Source organism: Mandrillus leucophaeus, unplaced genomic scaffold (assembly GCF_000951045.1).
Source record: "Mandrillus leucophaeus isolate KB7577 unplaced genomic scaffold, Mleu.le_1.0 Scaffold336, whole genome shotgun sequence".
Lineage (NCBI taxonomy): Eukaryota > Metazoa > Chordata > Mammalia > Primates > Cercopithecidae > Mandrillus > Mandrillus leucophaeus.
The window spans coordinates 2,299,089-2,319,291 of NW_012103543.1; the positions used below are offsets into that span (position 1 = coordinate 2,299,089).

Genomic DNA, 20,203 nt, shown 5'->3' on the forward strand with positions numbered 1-20,203 from the left:
TATTTTTAGTAGAGGTGGGGTTTCACCATGTTGTCCAGGCTGGTCTGAAACTCCTGACCTCAAATGACCCACCCACCTCAGCCTCCCAAAGTGCTGGCTTTGTTCATAGGTGGTTACATCGTTGCACATAAGAGTTTGATTCAGGAATTTTACCAAGAGTGGTGGCCTGCTTCATTGTGACATTTTTCAGTTATACATTGTTAGGTTCTCAAAGACTGTTGGGCAAGGTGTCCTGGGGAAATCAAAACCTATTAATGTCACTATGAAATTCTGAAATTAAGACTAAGACCACCTTACAAAACAATTCAATTATAAACACGGTGTATTGTCTTGTTACCCAATCAACTGGCTGGTAACATGAGACAGTTATTAGACTGTGCTGTGGAAGTCTAACTTCCTTCTCCTAATGTGATGGAATTAATTCATAAAACCTGATAACAAGGCTATTACAATGTGAACAATGGTTTAAAAGTGGCTTGTGTGGAACAGCCAGGCACCATTGAACATTTCAGATCAAAGGTCTATTGAACAGAAAGAACAAATAGAATCAATTTCTAGAACTGTTTCTGCATTTCCAAACTTGCAACATTATACCACATAATGTGACTTAATGAAGTACAGATGAGAAGACCAGAGAAAAGCTAGTTCTAATGTAACAATGAAAATTAATGAAGAGCTTAGGATTTTTTTTCTCTATGGAAACAAACCAGTTATTAAAGACAGCTTTGTACTCCTAAAATTCCGGACTTTAAAGACAGCCAGGACTTAGATAAGTCACTAAGGCACAGATAACAAGGAGTAGAGAGACACATTTGCCACTTTTCCTCAAAGCTGCAAAGTTGTTATCTAATATATTTACGTTTATACAACAGAGTACTTAATGAGGCCATCTAACTGACAAAGGTAACAAGATGCACAGGACATTTTACTTAAAAATCTTAAAGGATAAGTAGCTATTACAATTAAATGGATGGCCACCAAATGCAGAAAGCCATACTTTTCTGGAAAGTTCATGTATAAAATTCAGATATTTTCCGAGTCATAACAGAAGAGTTGTTAGAATTCCAGGAAAAAAAATACAAAATATATTTATTCATTAAAAAAGATTCGAACTCCTTCTATGAGCCAGACTATGTTCAATAATCTTTGGATTCATCAGGAAATAAATTAGCAATAAATAGAAAATTACTAACTGGATGAAGTTTTATAGGAATAAAATATGGAAATGAAATGTTTGGAAATGACTAGCATTTAAAATAGGTTAAAAATTAATTTACAAAGTAAGATTAGCAGAAGAGATTTATAAAATTAAAAAATTGTACAAATAAAATATTAGCCCACACTGACATATTTAATATTTTTTAAAATGTCATGCAACATATGGCATAAGGACGTGCATTATGATTTTTTATTTGTAATATATTTCATCTAACTAGGAAGTGGCCTGTTCTTATATTTATTATTAACTAGAGTTAGGGTAAATATTTTATACTATAAAAACTTTTAGTACAGATAGTCTCCAATTTATGATAGTATGACTACTTTTTGACTTTATGATAGGTTCATTGGGGTATTAAATGCATCTTTAACTTAAGATATTTTCAACTTACAATGGGTTTATCATGAAGTCAGCCCGTCATAAGTTGAGAAGTATCTGTAATTATTACAAGTCATCATCAAATAATTCAAAACTATGTACTAGTTCCTATTAAGAACTTGTTGAAGTATTTTTTTTAACTATTTTGTTAAATGAAAGTATTCCCATCCCATTTCTCTCACTTTTGGATGTCAATAATTTGAAAATGAGGATATTAGTGTAGCAATATTTAAAGCAGAAATGTTTTAAAATAATGTAGTGCTCACAAATAGCAATAGAGTAATGATGTATATAGAAAAGTATAAATTATTTAAACTAATCTAATTTTATAACAATTTATTGTTAAGACACACAAGAACAATGAAATGATAAACTGGCAAACATATAGAGAAAGAACTTGAAAACATAAAATAAAAATAGTCTGTATTGACATCAGTACTTTTCCATTGTCAAACTTGGAGATCACAATGCCAAAAATAAGAAAAAAGTTCCATCATATATAGTTAAATTTAAATTTAAAACACAGCCAATTAAAAAGCAAGATTTTGGATCGATCTGGTGGATAAGTACCTATTTGATTAATATTTTTCTACTGAAAACCACATGAAAACAAAAGAGATCAGGCCTTAGTAGTACTGAAGATCAAGAATATTGATTGGTGGTTCTCTCAAAGAGAGAGAACATAATACTCTCTAAATACTTTAGATCACCTGGATTGAGATGAGCAGCTAATGCATTTCTCGTTTTTTGTTTGTTTGTTTGTTTGTTTGTTTTGTGCAAGGGAGTTTCACTCTGTTGCCAGGCTGGAGTGCAGTGGTGCAATTTCGGCCCGGTGCAACATCCGCCTCCTGGGTTCAAGCAATTCTCCTGCCTCAGACTCCTGAATAGCTGGGATTACAGGCACCCATCACTATGCCTGGCAATTTTTTTTTTTTTTTTTTCTTAAGTAGAGATGAGGTTTCACTGTGTTGGCTAACTGGTCACCAACTCCTGACCGCAAACCATCCATCCACCTCAGTCTCCCAAAGTGCTGGGATTACAGGAGTGAGCCACTGTGCCTGTCCTATTTCTAGAACTTTTCAATGAAGAAAAAGCATGGATGTTAAACAGAAAAAGCAGAAAGATTATGGATGTTAAGAAAGCCTTTGTTAGCTCTCCTCTCTAATACATTCTGGCCTGCCCTGCTCACCGCAAAGCCTCACAATCATCAGCCTACCATGTGTGACCTGGTTTCTGGGGCCACCAGGACCATTCACATCCCTTTTTATCCCCCCTTCTTCACCTGCCACCACCATCAGCTTCTAAGGAAGCAGCATGAGAAGAGGATAGATTTCACTTGATGTGTAAAATCAACAATGACTGGCGATTTAAAAGAATACAAGACATAGTTCATTCTTCTAGGGAATTATAGATTCATGCCCACATTCAAGTAAAAAAAGAACTACAAACTGTTTGAAATTCTACAAACTGTTTAAAATTAAAATACATTTCAATTTAATTCTTGAAATAAATCCATCTCCTTTTAATGAGCAGAACATGGAAAAGGATATTTGACACATCGATTTTCCTTCAACTTTAAGATGAGAGAGAATGAGTTTGTTAGAACTCAAGCAGATTTGAAAGTATAAAAACCTTTAAAAAACGGCCAGGCGCGGTGGCTCACGCCTGTAATCCCAGCACTTTGGGAGGCCGAGGCGGGCGGATCACGAGTTGAGGAAATCGAGACTATCCTGGCTAATACGGTGAAACCCCGTCTCTACTACAAATACAAAAAAAATTAGCCGGGCGAGGTGGCGGCGTCTGTAGTCCCAGCTACGCGGGAGGCTGAGGCAGGAGAATGACGTGAACCCGGGAGGCGGAGCTTGCAGTGAACCGAGATCGCGCCACTGCACTCCAGCCTGGGCGGCAGAGCGAGACTCCGTCCCAAAAACAAAAAACAAAACAAAACAAAACAAAACAAAAATCAACCTGGGTCCTAGAAAAGTAGTCTACAAATTAGAAGAGACGAAATCCTTAAAAGATACAGAGAAAATGTATGTCTGAGTTGAGGGGAAGGTAGATTTATTACAAGAAATAGAAACTTTAGGAATGTATCTGTGCTGACCCCTCAGTAACAGAAAATTTGTAATTTATACTGCCAGAAATGGAAGATTTACTTTTTTTAAGGGTTAATACCAAGTGGAATGTACATATGACTGAAGAAGGTAAATAATCAATGCAGGAGAAATCTACATACAGTAGCAGAATTAAAATCTTTATTAAAGACAGAAAAGAGCATAATTAATAGTGCATAAAATTGTGCTGACAAGGGAAAGGAGAAACTTCAATTTCTAATACGGAAGAAAGAGACAGATGGAAATTCTGAGATAGAAATGGTACACATGAAAAATGGCGAGGAATATTGGACAGAAAGTTTGAATTCCTGAAGATGAAAAAACATAACTTGAAGTGATCAGTGATATGAACATTAATACAAATAACTTGACCTCAAATGTTTTTGAATATACATTAAAATGTTTTGAATATGACTGATAAATATGTTTTTCTAAAGTTTTCTGAATGAAGATATAAACACAAGTGCCAAATAGTTTATTTACAAAAGCCAAAATCAGGTTGTTTTCATACCATACTAACAGTCTGAGAATGCTATAGCAATATTGAGATAATTTTGAAAAGAAAAAGCTGATGAGGAGACTTGACTTTCTAGTAGTTATAATAAGTTATATGTTTAAAATAACTAAAAGAGTAATATATGTCAATACCAAAGAAATAAAAGTAATGTCTCTGAGACACATTTATTTAAAAAGGAAAGTAATATGTAATTACAAATAAGCATCACAAAATATTAGAAGAGCAATTCATTAATTACCAAATGATATTGAATGTGCAGAGTACTTGAGTTACTTCATACTATACAGCAAAATAAATTACGAACACATTAAATATCACCAATGGGTCAAATAGCTAAATGCTAAAAAATATTAAGATTCTTTCAAATATAGGTAATACAAGTGAAAAACTACTGATCAGGATGGGTAAAAATTGTATTTTAAGTTGTAAACACCAAGAAGATCAGATTCAAAGCAAAATAGAAATGTCTACAAGGTTGAAGACTACCGTGTGGCAACATTTTAAGCAAAGTTAAAATCAAATGAAGTTTTATAAAAACTATGTAGTTGGTTAAGAATATGTGGGAGGCGGAGGCAGGCAGATCACCTGAGGTCAGGAGTTCAACAACAGCCTGGCCAACATGGCCAAACCCTGTCTCTACTAAAAATACTAAATTAACAGGGCGTGGGGGTGAACGCCTGTAGTCCCAGTTACTTGGGACGCTGAGGCAGGAGAATCGCTTGAACCCAGGAGACGGAGGTTGCAGTGAGCCAAGATCGCACCCCTGCGCTCCAGTCTGGGTGACAAGAGCGAGACTGTCTTAAAAAAAAAAAAAAAAAAAAAAAAGAATATGTAACAGAGATTAATATTTAATGGAGAAATACTTTCTTAAAACCATCAACAAAACATGTATACCTCATTGCAGAAAACTTCTGTAAAAAAAGGTACTGATACTTGCATGTAATGGGATGTATACATTTATCAATTAACAGGCACGTTTGCAAGATTGATAGCATAAACCTGTGGCCAATATATCACTGAGAACGATTTTGTTCTAAATAATTTTCCTCAATTTTCTCAGTATAATCAAACAAATAGTAAAAATAATAAATATTTTAAAAGTAGCTTGACTTAAAAAAAAAACCTTTTAACAAATTTATAACTTGTAGGAAGTGATTTGGAATGCTTTTTCCAGTTGGAAGGTGTATATGCATAACCAAGTCAGAGATTTAAAATTCAGGATTATTTTGTTCTTTATCTTCATGGAAATGGTCAGAGCCTAATTTGGTAAAAGAGAATTCATTCTTCATCTTACTAATGAAGGATGACTCACTGAGGCGATATTAATTTAAAGATCAAGAGTCTCTGCCATTAGCTGAAAAGGAGTACTGTTTAAAAAAATACAATAAAATCACCATGATAGTGAAATTTAGGAACTGAAGAGCAAGTTGATTGTAAGGATCATGACTTGTATAAGACTCATTTCTTTTATATGTGACAAAAATTACAGCTTTTATGGCAAAAATTCAACCTCAAGTGTTAAATATCATCTAAATTCTGAAAATCCCTAAATCTGTATCTTTATCTCTGACCCCTTTCCAGACTTTCAAAGTACTTTATTCTCTCTTTAGAGCTTAATGGAAAAGTTTGAGAAGCATTACTTTAATAAGCTTTTAATTTCTATATAAATTAGAGAATTTGAACAGAATGAACCCATATTTGAAGATGTTAGCATAGAAATATTTGGCATAGGAAACACGCAAACCGTAGTCATTTCTCTTTCTTCAAGATATCTACCAAACACACAGCCTTTTAAACAAGAAAATTTTTATTTCCTTGAGAATCTAAGATGTTCTAAATTTTTATAACACCTTGGAATATATTTACTTAGGAAAGGCAGATACAATAGCGTCTTCCCTTTCCATTGCGCTGGACAGTTTTCTTTTAATCAATGTTTTAAGAGTTTATCCTAATTGAATCTTAGAAGTGCCAATTTCTTCTTCTATCTTACTCTTCATTTGAATGTTTCTCACCTTGATATCTTCTACATTCTTTAACAATAATATATGGATTTTACTTTTAACCAACTTAGTTGTCCAATGTATGTTCATACATAGATTTAACAACCATCTCATTCATTTATCCAAAAATATTACTAACAACTATGTATCCTATTGCTATTTTGAGGTAATTTAACTAATTACATTTTCAAACTCTAACATGTGTAATTTTTTAAAATAAACTAGTACTAGGAGTTTTTCCTTGAGTTGCCTCATATTTGTTCTAAAGAAAAAAATGATTTATACAAGGTGCAAAAAATCTTACTTGTTCTGCTCCAATTTGCAACCACATACAGAACTATTTCCTAATCTTTTCTAACATAAGACTCATTTTGGTTTTTTATATTCTTGGGAATTCCAATCAGTTTAATTGTTTGACAGAATTTTTCTGCTTTTCCTTAGAAGGTGTAAATTTTTCAAGTGCCAGCCACATATCCTAGAATATTTCCCAGGAGTGGCAGCTAATTGCAACTTGGTTTACTGGGACTGTTGTTTGAGGGCCTTTTTCTTTGTTTGTTTTAAACCAATATGCTCTACACTAGAAAAATAGGATTTAACACCAATGTCTTCAAAGTAAAAAAAAAAAACAAAAAAAAACTACACTCTATAAAATTAGTTTGCCATGATAGTTACATACATAGAGTTGAATTGCAATCATTTTTCACTGACACTAGTTGGTACTTTTGCTAAAATTAAAGTAGTTTTTACTTGTTGCAACAAATCTAGAGCATTAAAAATGAGGTTTATGCCTCATTCTGAAAATACAGATGGTTTTTTTCCCAAGTAAAATGTGGGGTTTTCTATTGAGCAATTTACATTAACGACCATCATTCTCTCTGCCATCCATTCTAATATTATCACTTTAGTATCCATGCCCACATGGATATATTTCATAAAACTAGCTAAATTGTTTTTGTGCTAGATATTTGTATACTAGAAAATAATTATTTCAATAACAAAGATACCCAACAGCCCAACAGCATATCTTCTCAGCAGAGCATTTCCCAACATGCCAAAAAAATTTATGTAGGATATGTATGCACTTTCTATCTTTAAAGATGGTATACAAATATCTGTGAGTAGAACAACAATTCATTTGATGATGTATAACATATATTCGTTTACTACTGGAAAAAGGACGAAACCTATTTACGTGTTTCAATTACTGAAAGCAAATACTTTCAACCGTTACCTCATTTTTGTCACCTTCAGAAAATACTTATTTCACCCTGAATTCTTTGACCTTCAGCTCTTATGATTTATGCATCTGCCTTGGACTTAAATAATTATTGATGCAAATTTTCCATGTTCCCAACACTTCTGAATTTAAAAAATAGATACGAATCGGTCTGCAGGTCGACATATGTTGTTGAATAACTTGACACTCAATAGTGTTTATCAAAGGAGCTGAATGGTTCTTTTAAATGAGTCATTATGTTACCATCAATTGCAAGTACTCAAATTACGTTAAATGTGCTTTTATCTCTGGAATGGCTTTATGAAATTTTACCTCATTTAAACAATAGCAACAACAACTATGACAAACCTTTATTTAGATTTAGCAAGTGATCTGAATATTTAGTTGTGTAGGGACTGTCGTAGGGTCTACAATTCTATACCACGCCAACTAGTGTTTCTTCCTGCCGTCACTGTACCTATGGAGGGCTTATGCATTTGTGCTTTGTTGGCTCTGTGACTTCCTTAGTCCCATGAAATGAAGACAGGTGTGACATATGCCACTTTCAGGTAAGAGCTTTAATGGCAAGCATGTTGTTTGTCACACCCTTCCAGAAAGAGACTATTCCATCAACCTGGATCTCAGAGTGAAGACAGTATGGAGCTGAACAACAGAAATTTGTTCCCAAAGCATCGGTAGCCTATTTTGGCTGATACAGGGGCCATACGTGGAACTATGATAAACCAGAACTCCAATGATACTTGGTCCTTTGTATTGTCCTGTTAGTATTTTCTTCATTAACTTATTTTTATTTATATTTTATTTATTTAGAAACATGAGCAAATCCTAAGCAAAGTTTATGAAAAAAAAGTGTAAGAATTTTGTCCAAAAAATGGAAACCCTATGCAAAATAATTTAAGGAGACCTCTATCTCTCTGCCTCTGAGTCAGATTGGAGTCATTAAAATAGAAAATCATATCAGAAGTGTTTCATTTTTAATAAGTAAATTTAACAAAACATGCTAAGTGAACAAAATAAGAAACATAACAATCATAGATATATATTGTTTCCAAATTATATCTTTTGTAAAAGCAATCTACCTTCTTATAATGGCAACTACCAACGACCTTTAGTCTGCCCTGTTTTGGGGCCCAGCAAAATAGTATTCATCAACAGCAAGTAAGCACTCTACATAATCCAAGTCTTAGTTACTTGCTTAGAGCTTGTACTGGAAATATATTTCAGCTACTTTCTCCTATCACTGAAATTTTCACCATAGTTTGATTTGTATTACATTGAAAAAAATAATTTTCCGTGACTTTACAAGATAAATTGATAGTATTATCAAAAGGACATTTTATATGAAGTGGGAAAATTTATTTAAAATAACTGTGGAACAAAGGACATAGTGGGAAACAATGGGAAATAGTTGAATGTTACTGAGTTTCTTCACCATAAATTAGACATTTTTGAAAACTGACTCTTCCAAGTTTCTGGAGCTCTACTCAGTACTATGAAAAAATAATAACTGAACACCCAGTTTCTAAAATAACTCTGAAAAAAATCACTTAACACCTAGAGTTTGATGTAACTGAATAATTTTACCCCCTGTTTTTCATCAGTTTCTATTCCTGAAGTTAACCTAAAATAGATTTAGAAATAATATATTTTGTTGAAATTTTAAATTTTAATTTAATTGAAGGAATTCAAATAAATTTTCAATCCAAGATAGAACAGACTTAGTGTTATGAAGCTTTAATATGAATACACTATGCTTATCTTTGGTTTATCTATGTCAGAAAAATTCAGAAAGAAATAAGTTAAATCTTGTTTACATATTTTGGGAAAGAAAAAACCTAAAAGTTAACAAAGGCAAGTCTGAGAATTGCATGTTCACCTTACCCAAATAAATATCACTGGCCTGGAATATCCTACGAAAACTCTCCAGAATAATAACAACACTTTCTATGTGTACATTTTTTAAAATTAAAGAAATTGTTGGAATACTTAATTCCAAATACAAAGAAATATAGACTTCACATTTTTTTCTAAACTGGTGATTTTTAACATGCAGGGTCTTTTTCAACTTTTAGAAACAAATAGCAAAATACCATTTACAATAAAAATATGTCAAATACAAGTTTCTCAGGTAATTTTTTAGCTTTTCAATCAGCAGCACAGAAATCAAATTTCTTTTCTTTCCTCTAGAGGCGTTTGAAGTGCAAAAACTTTTAGACTATGTTTAGATTTTCCAACTGTAGCTCTATCTGCTCTTATATGTCTTACAGCTTAATTTTGGGGTTAGAACTTCTACAGTTGTTAGCCTAATAATGATCTGTAACAACCCTGGATTCTGCTGGTTCGTACTATTAAAAAAATCACAGATATTCAATTTTCTCTGATTTTCAGGAGGCCAAGAAAGATCCTATCTTGAAGACTCTGAACACCCTGTTCCATGAGCATTTTCTGACATTTTTTCCCTTGTAACTTTTCAAGCCAAATTATATTGCCTCCACCTAATGTTGCAAAAACTTTGGGTGAAAGCCCAAAGTGATTCTAAGACTCTGGTATGATTCCGTGTAACCTGGCATCCTTCCCGGAAGTTAACTTTGTTAGGCAGCTATTTCAATAAACAATCTGAGTAATAGAAAAGCCACATGACCAGATGAAATGGCACCACCTGCATGTTCTCTACAAGTCTCTATGGAGCTAGTGCTTGATAATTAATTGTTAGAAGCTGACACCAAGAACTGTGGTCTCATTACCTTTTTTCCAAGGTCCGTTATACCAGTTGAACTTGACTTTCAAATGTCATCATTTCTTGTAAAAATCGAACTATTGTATCTGTAGACATTACTTGTATCAATTAGCTATTGCTCTGTAACAAACTAGCCCAATATTTAGTGGTTTAAAACTACCACTATCTGCAGACAATCAGGAATCTTGGCCTCACTCAGATATTCTTATATGGTGATATGACCACAAGCCCTGGACTGTCATCACTAGGTAAGTTAGTAGATTGGACAATAGGAGTATTTCTGAATGTCATTCATACATCAGGGTGGCTATTCATAACTATCAATGCCTGCAGCAGGTCCAGGCTGTCATGTGAACTCCTTGACTCTTGGATGTATGATTCAGAAAATTTAGTGAGAAAGTGAAATATAATATTACTGTGGAGTGTGTAGTAGGTTATACTAACAGCCTCACAACAAAAGTCTATAAGGTTCTGGAGGAAGGCCTTACCTTCCACAGCAAAAATATCCTTCCCAATTGAAAAGTACCTTCTGGCCTATTGCTGGGTCAGAATAGAGAAGGAGCATCTAATTATAAGACATTAGACAACTCTATGGCTTCAGCTTCTCATGATGACCTGGGTGTTTTTGAATTCACTGAATCAGAGAGTGGGCAACAATCCACGGATTGAAATGCTATATTCAGAATTTGTCCCAAACAGGTCTAGAGGGCTTAAGAAAGTTCCATGAACAGATGGATCAAATTCCCATTTTACCTGTCACTGTTAACACTGGTGTCTCTCCCTGAGATCACCCCTAGGGCTTCATGGAGATGCTTGAAGCCAGCTGATGAATGATGAAAAAAAACCTCAAACCTGATTCATGGATGGATTAGCTCAGTTTGTTGGTGAGCCAAAAAAAAAAAAAGACTGCAGCTGCACCCTACACCCACCCAGTCATCTTATAGGACTGTGGTGAAGAGAAATTCGCCCATGGGACAGAGATACAAGAAGTAATCAAGAGGAGGTAGCCTGAGGTTAGAATATAGACTGATTTCCAGGCAGTAGAAGGTGACTTTTCCTGCTGTTCAGAGGCCTGGAAGGAGACAGTCTGAAAGATTAGAAACAAGAAGTCTGGCAAGTATTAGAGGATTAATAAGAGTGTGTCCAGGGCATGCAGACCCTTATCTACATCTACCAGAGGGTAAGCCAATGCACCAGATGACTAGTCAGTTGAAGTTCTCTAGCCTCTCTTTAGTCACTTAGAACATGCACAATAGACCCATGAGTGGAGTGGCCATGTGGCAGAGATGGAGATGCAGCACACACTCAACATCATGGCTTTTTCTCCCCAAGGCTACTTACTACTGTTGATTCCATGATCTTCCAGCAGCAGAGGCAGATACTGACCCCTTCAGGACAAACTAGGTGCTTGACAGCAAACTGACAACATCAGACCCCTTCAGTCCTTGGGGGAACAAGGATTCATTCTCACTGGAATTGACATTAACTCTGTGGGTTTGCTTTCTCTACTTATGGTGTCTCTCCCCGCCCTACCATTCCAGATCTTTAAGAATGCTGAATTAGCAATGTGGGGTGATTCATGATATTGCCTCAAATCAAGAAAATGAGGAAACTGCAACACCAGGCATGTAACCTTAAGATGTGCCATTCTTACTAAATGTCACATCACTTGGAAGAAATCAACCTGATCTAACAATGAAGTGACCTCTTAAAGTGTCTGCTTAGGTAGTAGTTTGGAGACAGGATCCTGTTTTTTGGGGTTCAGTATTCCAAGATGCAGTATATTCACTGAATCAATGCATGGTATACCATCAATACATGATGTTACATGACATGGTATCTCCAGTAGGTGGAATATAGGTGCCTAAGGACCAAAAGGTAGAAGTAAGAGTAGCCCCTGTAGTAACCTATCTTGAGCATTTATGCTTCTGGGTTTTGCAACTTTGGCTCTGCTGGATTAGAGATTCTTATTCTTGGGATATGGGAGAGTTCTGCTTCTAACAGGGATTAGTAAGTATCATGAACTTAAAGCTATGACCACTGCATGGTAACTATGGATACTCAAGATGTGTACAAGCAGGCAACTAAAATAACTACTATATTCATGGGGATAACTGACCCTAATTATAATGAAAAGGTAAGGTTGCATATGCACAGTGGCAGGAGGAAGAATAAAACTGGAAGTCAGATGATTCACTGAGATGTCTCGTGGTGCGTCTAGGCCTGATGAGAGCAGTGAACTGTCAACCACAGTGAACAGGGCGTGACAATGTTAAAAAAAAAAAAAAAAAAATCAAAGGTTCAGACTCCGCATATACGAAGGTCTGATTGACTCCATCAGGCAAACAAAACTGACTAGACTCCTCCTGGCTGAGGATGAGGAAAATCTAGAATGAGTAAAGGTGGTAGATGATAAATACCAAATACAGCCTCATACACAGTTGCAGTGGAGGAGTAGAGCTTTTATATTTCTTTTTTTTTTTTTTTTAACTTTTTTATTAGTTCTTTTCTAGAGATTGAGGCCAGCCACCATCTTGAAGACTTGGCAACAGATTAGATTTAACGTGAGATACAGGTAAATTTGAATATTGCAAGAGGTAAATGGCATCAGATGCTTCCTGTGCCCTGCCTCACATCCTCTTAGTTATGTGGGTGTCACTACAGCTGCAGCTGGTGCAACAGTTCTGTGTGGACTTCAACTCCTTGGTATTGACTGCATCTTGCCTCAGCACACATTAGACATCTTTTACTTTCTGCTGTGGATATTTCCTGGTTCTGCAGAGTAGGAAACCTGAAAAAGCCTTCTTGACACACCCACCCATGAACAGCCTGAAACTCAAGATCTAAAGACATTATCCCCTCCCAGAGGCACCCAGAAACCAAAGGCTCAGGAGCTAAAGAACAAATGCTTCATCCTGTCCATCCTTGCGTGGAAAATTCTGGCAAGTGTCCTAGCCACCCTGTGACCAACTCAATAATGGGTTCTGCATTGGCTTTTCTTCCTTCTGTTTCACTCTTGCTAGTTCTTAATTTCTGCTTTCTGCAATCAAACAAACTGCTTGCACACAATTACTAGTCTCAAATTTTGCTTTCAGGGGGACCTAGCCTAAGCCAGAAGGCAAATATGACGAAACTATTTGCTTACAAAGTTTTGAAACTAGATTCCTATGAAAGAAAAGGGTCAGCCAGGCGCCATGGCTCAGGCCTGTAATCCCAGCACTTTGGGAGGCCTAGGCGGGCAGATCACCTGAGGTCAGGAGTTCAAGACCAGCCCTGGCCAACATGGTGAAACCCTATCTCTACTAAAACTATTTTTTTAAAAAATTAGCTGGGCATGGTGGTAGGGGCCTGTAATCCCAGCTACTCGGGAGACTGAGGCAGGAGAATTGCTTTAACACAGGAGACGAAGGTTGCAGTGAGCCAACACGATGCCACTGTACTCCACTGAAGCCAGGGTGACAGAGTGAGACTCCGTCTCAAAAAAAAAAAAAAAAAAAGAAAAGAAAAGAAAAGAAAAGGGTCATTCCTCCACCGAGATACAGCTGTCACTCTCATAAAATTTAGCATAAATAAATATACCATCAAATGCCCCACTATAAAATGTAACATCCAGCAATTACATACTAAAGGATTTAAGGTAACATCATTCGTTACAGTATATGAATGATCCTCCTGACTAAATGGGAATTTAGCGTTAAGTAGCTGTAAAAGCTGCCGAAGAGCAAAATGTTATTGAAACAAACATTAGCAACTTATGACTAAAACCTGGGGCATCCTGACCATAGCTACAAGGTTTACTATCTCTATTATGGAGCCATTAGAAACCACCACAGGGTTGTATCCAAGTCTATTGGGAGAATAATTTACTTGAAATTTTATCCTTACAGATGAAAGAGACAGGGATATAATCATTATTGATTTTACTTTCTTTGCAAGGTTTTATTGTTGTTGTTGTTCATATCCTCTTCCTAAATGTGGGTAGAATGGAGAACAGAGGAAGGATGGGGAATCGAGCCATCTTCCCAGAGAAGTTGAGCAATGTTCTTCCACAAGTCAAATTACGTATTTTGAAGAACAAATTATTTTTAGTGGTAGAAATAGCTAGTAACAAAGAGAATATCAAGTATGTATTCACAGACTGAAAATCTTACCCACACATTTAAAGATAAACCCCAAAGTCTTACTTTCAATATAGGCATTTCCACATTTTCTTGTGAAGCATAATATTCATTCAATATATAATTCTCCAGATTTAGTGTAATGGTTCTTTGTTATCTGACTTTTACTAAATCAGAAAGCAGCTTAATGATACAGGGAAATAGTCACTAGAAACTGAATATTAACTATTAAATATCATCCCTGAGAATTCAGAAAACTTCAGCTTTCCTCCTGGGGCAATTTTAACTCATTATCTCCTATAATCTTCAAAGACCTGTGATCTGTATAAATAGCCATTTAAAGGGTCAAGGTTTTCATTACATACAAGGAGACTTTCTACAATTATTGGAAACGTAAAACCATACTAAAATTACAGAGATATCCTAATTCTAATTGGTTCTTGTTAAGAATGAGTTAATACACTGATGCTTGAGAATCATCAAAATTTCTTAAATTTTAACTATTTTATTTTCAACAAAAAGTGCAATGTGAACTGAATAGTATTTGTCATTTAACTTAAAAATCTATGAAGAAGGATTACGAGTTTGAGTCATTTAACAATCCTACCAATTTAATATAACAATTGAGTAAATGGGAAGAAATTTTAAGTTTTATGAACCTCTATACATTTTCTTTTTTGACGTTCTAAATTATATTATTTCTAAAGTCAAATTCAGTGAGTGATAACTTAAAAAAAATCATGCTTGGATCCAAATGAGGGATTAAAGCATCTCATGTATAATCTTATTTAAGCAAAATAGCATATCTTTAGATTCAATAAATCTTCTTAATATTTGGATACATACTTATTTATTTGCCAACAGATATGAATGTCTATAAAATTCATCAGTCAACAACAGCCAAGAGTAGATAAGCCATGTAAAATATACTTTCACGTTCAGGACAAAAGATATCCAAGTATCTCATTTCCTCCCTTGAATCCTCCATTCCACGACAAGACAGGGAGAAAGGACTGCCTTCAGATGAATGACATGTAGGGCCAGAGGATGTCCACATTTATATTTTACCACTTAAAGCTCTGCTTTAAATACCTCCCAAGAGCACCCAGTCAAGTCAAATCAGAGAAGTCAGTGTTGAAATGCCAAGTAGCCACCAGATGGCAGCAATGCTTTTATGAATAATGCAGCATTCTGTGCAGTCCATCTAAGATTTCCTATGTTAATAATAGAACAATCCTTACTTTAGCAAAAGGACAAATTTGCTTGTAATGAAGCCAGCATTTTTTCCATATTGCTAGTTATATTTTGTGGGGTTCAATTGTTTTGTAGTATTTGCCCCCTCCAAATATTTATTTTCATATGCATTAAACGTTAAATTGAGGTTGAATTTCATTCTGATACTGTGGTAGAAAATGCCTGTAGCTTGAAACAAATATTTTCCTTTCTGATGGACAAATAACATCTGTGGTTGTAAATGTTCCAGTATAGCTGTCAAAAGAGAAGGGTTTCACATAATTTTCTGCCACCCTCATCAGTACATCCTACACATCAAAAGAGTATTTTCGTAACCTCCCTTTGCATGAATTGATTTCAAATCTATCACAGATCTCAAATATCAGAAGCTTGTCTTTTACTTGATCAAGGGCATGGGAATTTTGAAAATGAAGCATTGCTTAAATTCAACTTCACACACACACACACAAAAACCATAATCAAGGTCTAAGTTACTTGGCAAAGGAATCCTCAGTATTGGTATTTCTGTTTTCGAGGTGCTTCAGCAATTTGTAAATTTTGCCACTGTATTTTTTTTGGTTTGCACTTGTTCACCCAGAAAGTGAGACTGTTAGAATTTCTCCCGGTGCTGGAAATACAATGTTAGGTAAATTGATGAGGCTGAGGTCAAGAATCTAATAGCTCTCTACTAAAAAGAAATGCATCTAAACCCTCCATGTGAACGCCTCTGTCTTGGTTAAGGCATCTCATACCCATCTGTGTTATCCGAAAACAGTTCAAACAGCTTCCTTCCTGATGTCTCCCCAGCATCAGCCATTTCATTTCATTGTTTCACTTAGGCCATCTCTCAACATCCTGTTTTGTTAAGATAAAAGAGCAGCCTCCTCCCTTCTTCAAATACCAAGAATCCTTAACTGCCCTGCAGTGTTTTATATCCTTTTGATTTTTTTCTGCTAAATTTTTAGTAGTATGTTTAACTCTTACATTGAGAGACTGTATGCATAGATGCCATAAGTGGCCTTTCCAGTTATGCATGAGTGTGGGCATTTTCCTTTCTTCTTAAACTTATTTTTCTGTTCAAGCCTTTGTTTATGGATGCTTGCTTTGTTATTTTCTTATATTGCTTTAAACATTGCTCTGAGGTTTCAGCTTTGCTCACCACTGCCCAGATTTTCCTCCTGCTCAGTGGCTTGTGGCATATAAACACTGAAAAAAAAATGTGTGTGTGTGTGTGTGTGTGTGTGTATGTGTATATATATATATATATATATATATTCTCTTGCTTTCAGATCCAGCCTCATTACCTTATGTTTCTAAAAACTGAATAGCATCATCTATCCGCCAGTGATCCTATGCTATCCAAAAGCACTCAATTTTATTTCACCCTGTGTCATCCTTATGGACAAGCTGTAAAATGTGATACCATTTACTGGCCCCATCTATTACGTACCAGCTTTAGGGATTAAATTGTTCCTTTTTCTGGAAAAAGTCTGTTTGCTATTAAAAATCATACACAGCATGAAATACACATGGCTGCTCTCTTTAAAACTAAAAAATATTGAAACAGATACGAAAAAGGATCCCTTGGCTTGAATATTGTCTTGCTAGCATCAATATAGTATTTTCTATACTTTATAAATGAGATTAAAATAACAAGTAGAAAAACCACACACTTGTTGATTCTACTTTACTCCATAAAATTCCCCAGTGGCAGTGGTTTCTTTTGACCAGGTTAGAGTGCATCCTGTCAAGTCTCAGGTTTGATCTCCACGTGGCTCACTTAGTCTCATTCTGCTTATGGGAATACAGAGAAAGTGCGTTGCAAGCCACAGGAGCCCATGGATGGCATAGAGACCATCACACTAGCTCTACCAAAACATCAAGAAACAGATTATGTTCCATGAGAGGAGGGGATTCACGATATGATGTCGGTAAATGAAGAACAGCATGGTGCATTTAGCCTGGTGTCAGACTAAAACCCAGAATTTATTACAACTGCACAACTCGTATCTTTGAGCTCACATAGCCAGCTATTCCAGAAGGTAATGTGAAGTGAGCTATCCAGTTGTCTGAATTCATTAGGTCATGTGCATCCATTCTTCTGCTGAAATGTTAGAAACACAAGAAGCCAAGCTGACTTTTTTTTTTTCATTTTTATTTTGATTTATGTTATTTTGGAAATACAAAATTGGGGACCAAAATTTACTAATACTACTATTTTCAATCTTTACTGTCATCCAGTTGTATGCTGCTTTGATAGTTCAAAAAGAATGAATCTAGCAAGGCAGCGTTATGTCCTCTAATAGTGAAACAATGAAGGTGTGCAAATGAGCCTACATCCTTGATGTCTAAGACTTTGACTAGTGAGCTTCACGGAATCACCCAGGCAACATACAGTTCATGTTGTTTTCCCTAACCATATACTTAGTTTATATATCTTAATTCTAGATCTCCAGAATATATCTTTTAAAAAAGATTTATTATTTCTTAGAAAATTAAACCTGCAAAAAGACAATAGTTCCCAAGTCACATTATCTGAACCAATAGGCATGTTCTTCATTTGCAGAATGTACTTTCCATCCATCTTCTTGTTTCTGTTTCTCCTTTCATCAAAGCAAACGTGCTCTCTTGGTCTCATCTAGATTCTTACAATCAATTTTATTTCCTGTTCCCAGATTCTATCATTTGCACTCAATCTTTATATACCCCTGACATTCGTATTCCTAAATCAAATCTCTAATTATAAAATTCTATGTCGCCTTCTGTGTAAAATCTGTGTAACCCCATCAACAAAAGTGAAGCTAAAAATCATACAAATAATCATATCTCTTTCCCTTCAATCAGAAAAACAGTATTGTACTGATACCTCAGCAGGGGAGTAGTAAGTGTCACTATTGTCCCTCTTTTACTTGGGACATAGTTGCTACACTTGTCTCTAAGTTACCTTTTGCAAGTTTCTATTAACAGCTTGGTAGGGGGCTTTCAAGGTGATATACTTTTAAGTATTAATTTGAATATGTCATTGATTAACTTAATTGGATATTACATTAATGACACGATAAGAATAGCACATTAAAAATAAGTTTAAGGATCTATATTCTTAGTTGCACAATAAATGAAAATATTTTCATGTTTTCTATTAAATGTCAGTCTATTAAGTTCAGAAGGCAACAAAAAGACCAGAAGTAGGGCAGAAATTCTGAGTTGCATTTCACAGATATTTACCCCTCTCAACCCTATTCTTCTAAAATTCATATCTGGAATTTCCCTCTAAACATTGTGAGATAGTGTGGTTAGTAGATGAATAATGAAAGTCTGCTGTATTTATATTAAAATCACTTCTTTGTAGTTGCTCTCAAACACACAACATATAGAATTGCTTCATTTTAGTATTTACACAGATGGGCAGGTGAGGTGAGGACGGTCATCTCATATTTCATTGGTGTGACAAAGTTGGAGGAGGATCCTGCCTTGGGTTTTACATAAAGTTACAACTGACACAGCCCAAATTGGAACACATGTCCCCAGACTCATGTGTTCTCTCCACTGCACCTCCTGAATGATGGATGAATTCCTAATAGGTAGATAAAATGATTGGGGACAAGTTGTAGAGCAAAAAACGCTGTATTCGACATTAATGCTTCTCTTACTCTGGTCTATTTTTAATGTCGTGTCTTTTGAGATACTTTGAGTAATTCTCTAAAGTGAAACCAACTTTACTGGAAATCTAATGCATGTATGAATGTGAAGAATCATCCTTTTGCATTTAGTCTAACTATGAGCACTGAAAAATGAAAGAGAAAATTGGTAAAAGCTCAGATTTATTTTAAACCACCACTTGTAACACAAGGAAATGGATAAAAGCACAATACCAGCCGTTTTCCTTTTGGCTTAAAATTATAGTTTTTTTAAAGATGTTATTAAATTATCTTCACATTAATAAACTTAAGTAGTACTTAAACATTTTAAGCTAAGACATATTCAGATCAGAAAGATCAAATTATGTTTAAATGTAATGCATATCCATGGAGAATATTGCATAAAAATGTTTAATATACATTATAGTCAGAAGACTCCATTCAAAGTCAGAAAAGTAATATAAATAATGATAAATCTATTCTGAGGTTTACTTTTAGGGACAGAATCTGTCCCCTGAGATCTATATTTTAATATATTGAAAAAGAATCTTGAAAAAGAATCTCAAATCCAGGAAATGTGACCATGATATTTGTTGAGGTTACAAACTGGTGGTGGCGGGGGGAGGATAACAGACTTTCATCTTAAGTCATTTAATTTTTTCTGCCTTTCAAGCAGCAAGCAGGCAATTGACATATATTCCTAAACACCCATGATTTATTAATTGGTAGAATTATCCTACTGAAAGCATGTAATCTATAGAAGAGCCCAGTGTATGTTTTTTAAAAACTTTGTTAAAGGAAACTCAGGAAAACTGAGGCCCAGTCACTGTCTGACTTTAAGAAAAGGTAAATTTTTAGAGTAAAAATGATTTAATTATCTTAACTATCTTAAATGCTGTCTTATAACTTGAAAAAGACCCAGGAAACAGTTATCTTCCTCATCTTTACTCCCTATTGACACCCTGGAAATTTTGGAGTACAGGGCCTACATTGTGGATACAAATTCCTATTT

The 20,203-nt window shown here is 35.1% G+C and overlaps 1 protein-coding gene across 1 annotated transcript in view; it reads right to left on the bottom strand.

The window, feature by feature from the left end:
* Positions 1–20,203, bottom strand: part of ARHGAP15 (Rho GTPase activating protein 15) — a 642,246-nt gene that overhangs the window by 479,852 nt on the left and 142,191 nt on the right. The gene's annotated exons all lie outside the window — the stretch shown is intronic.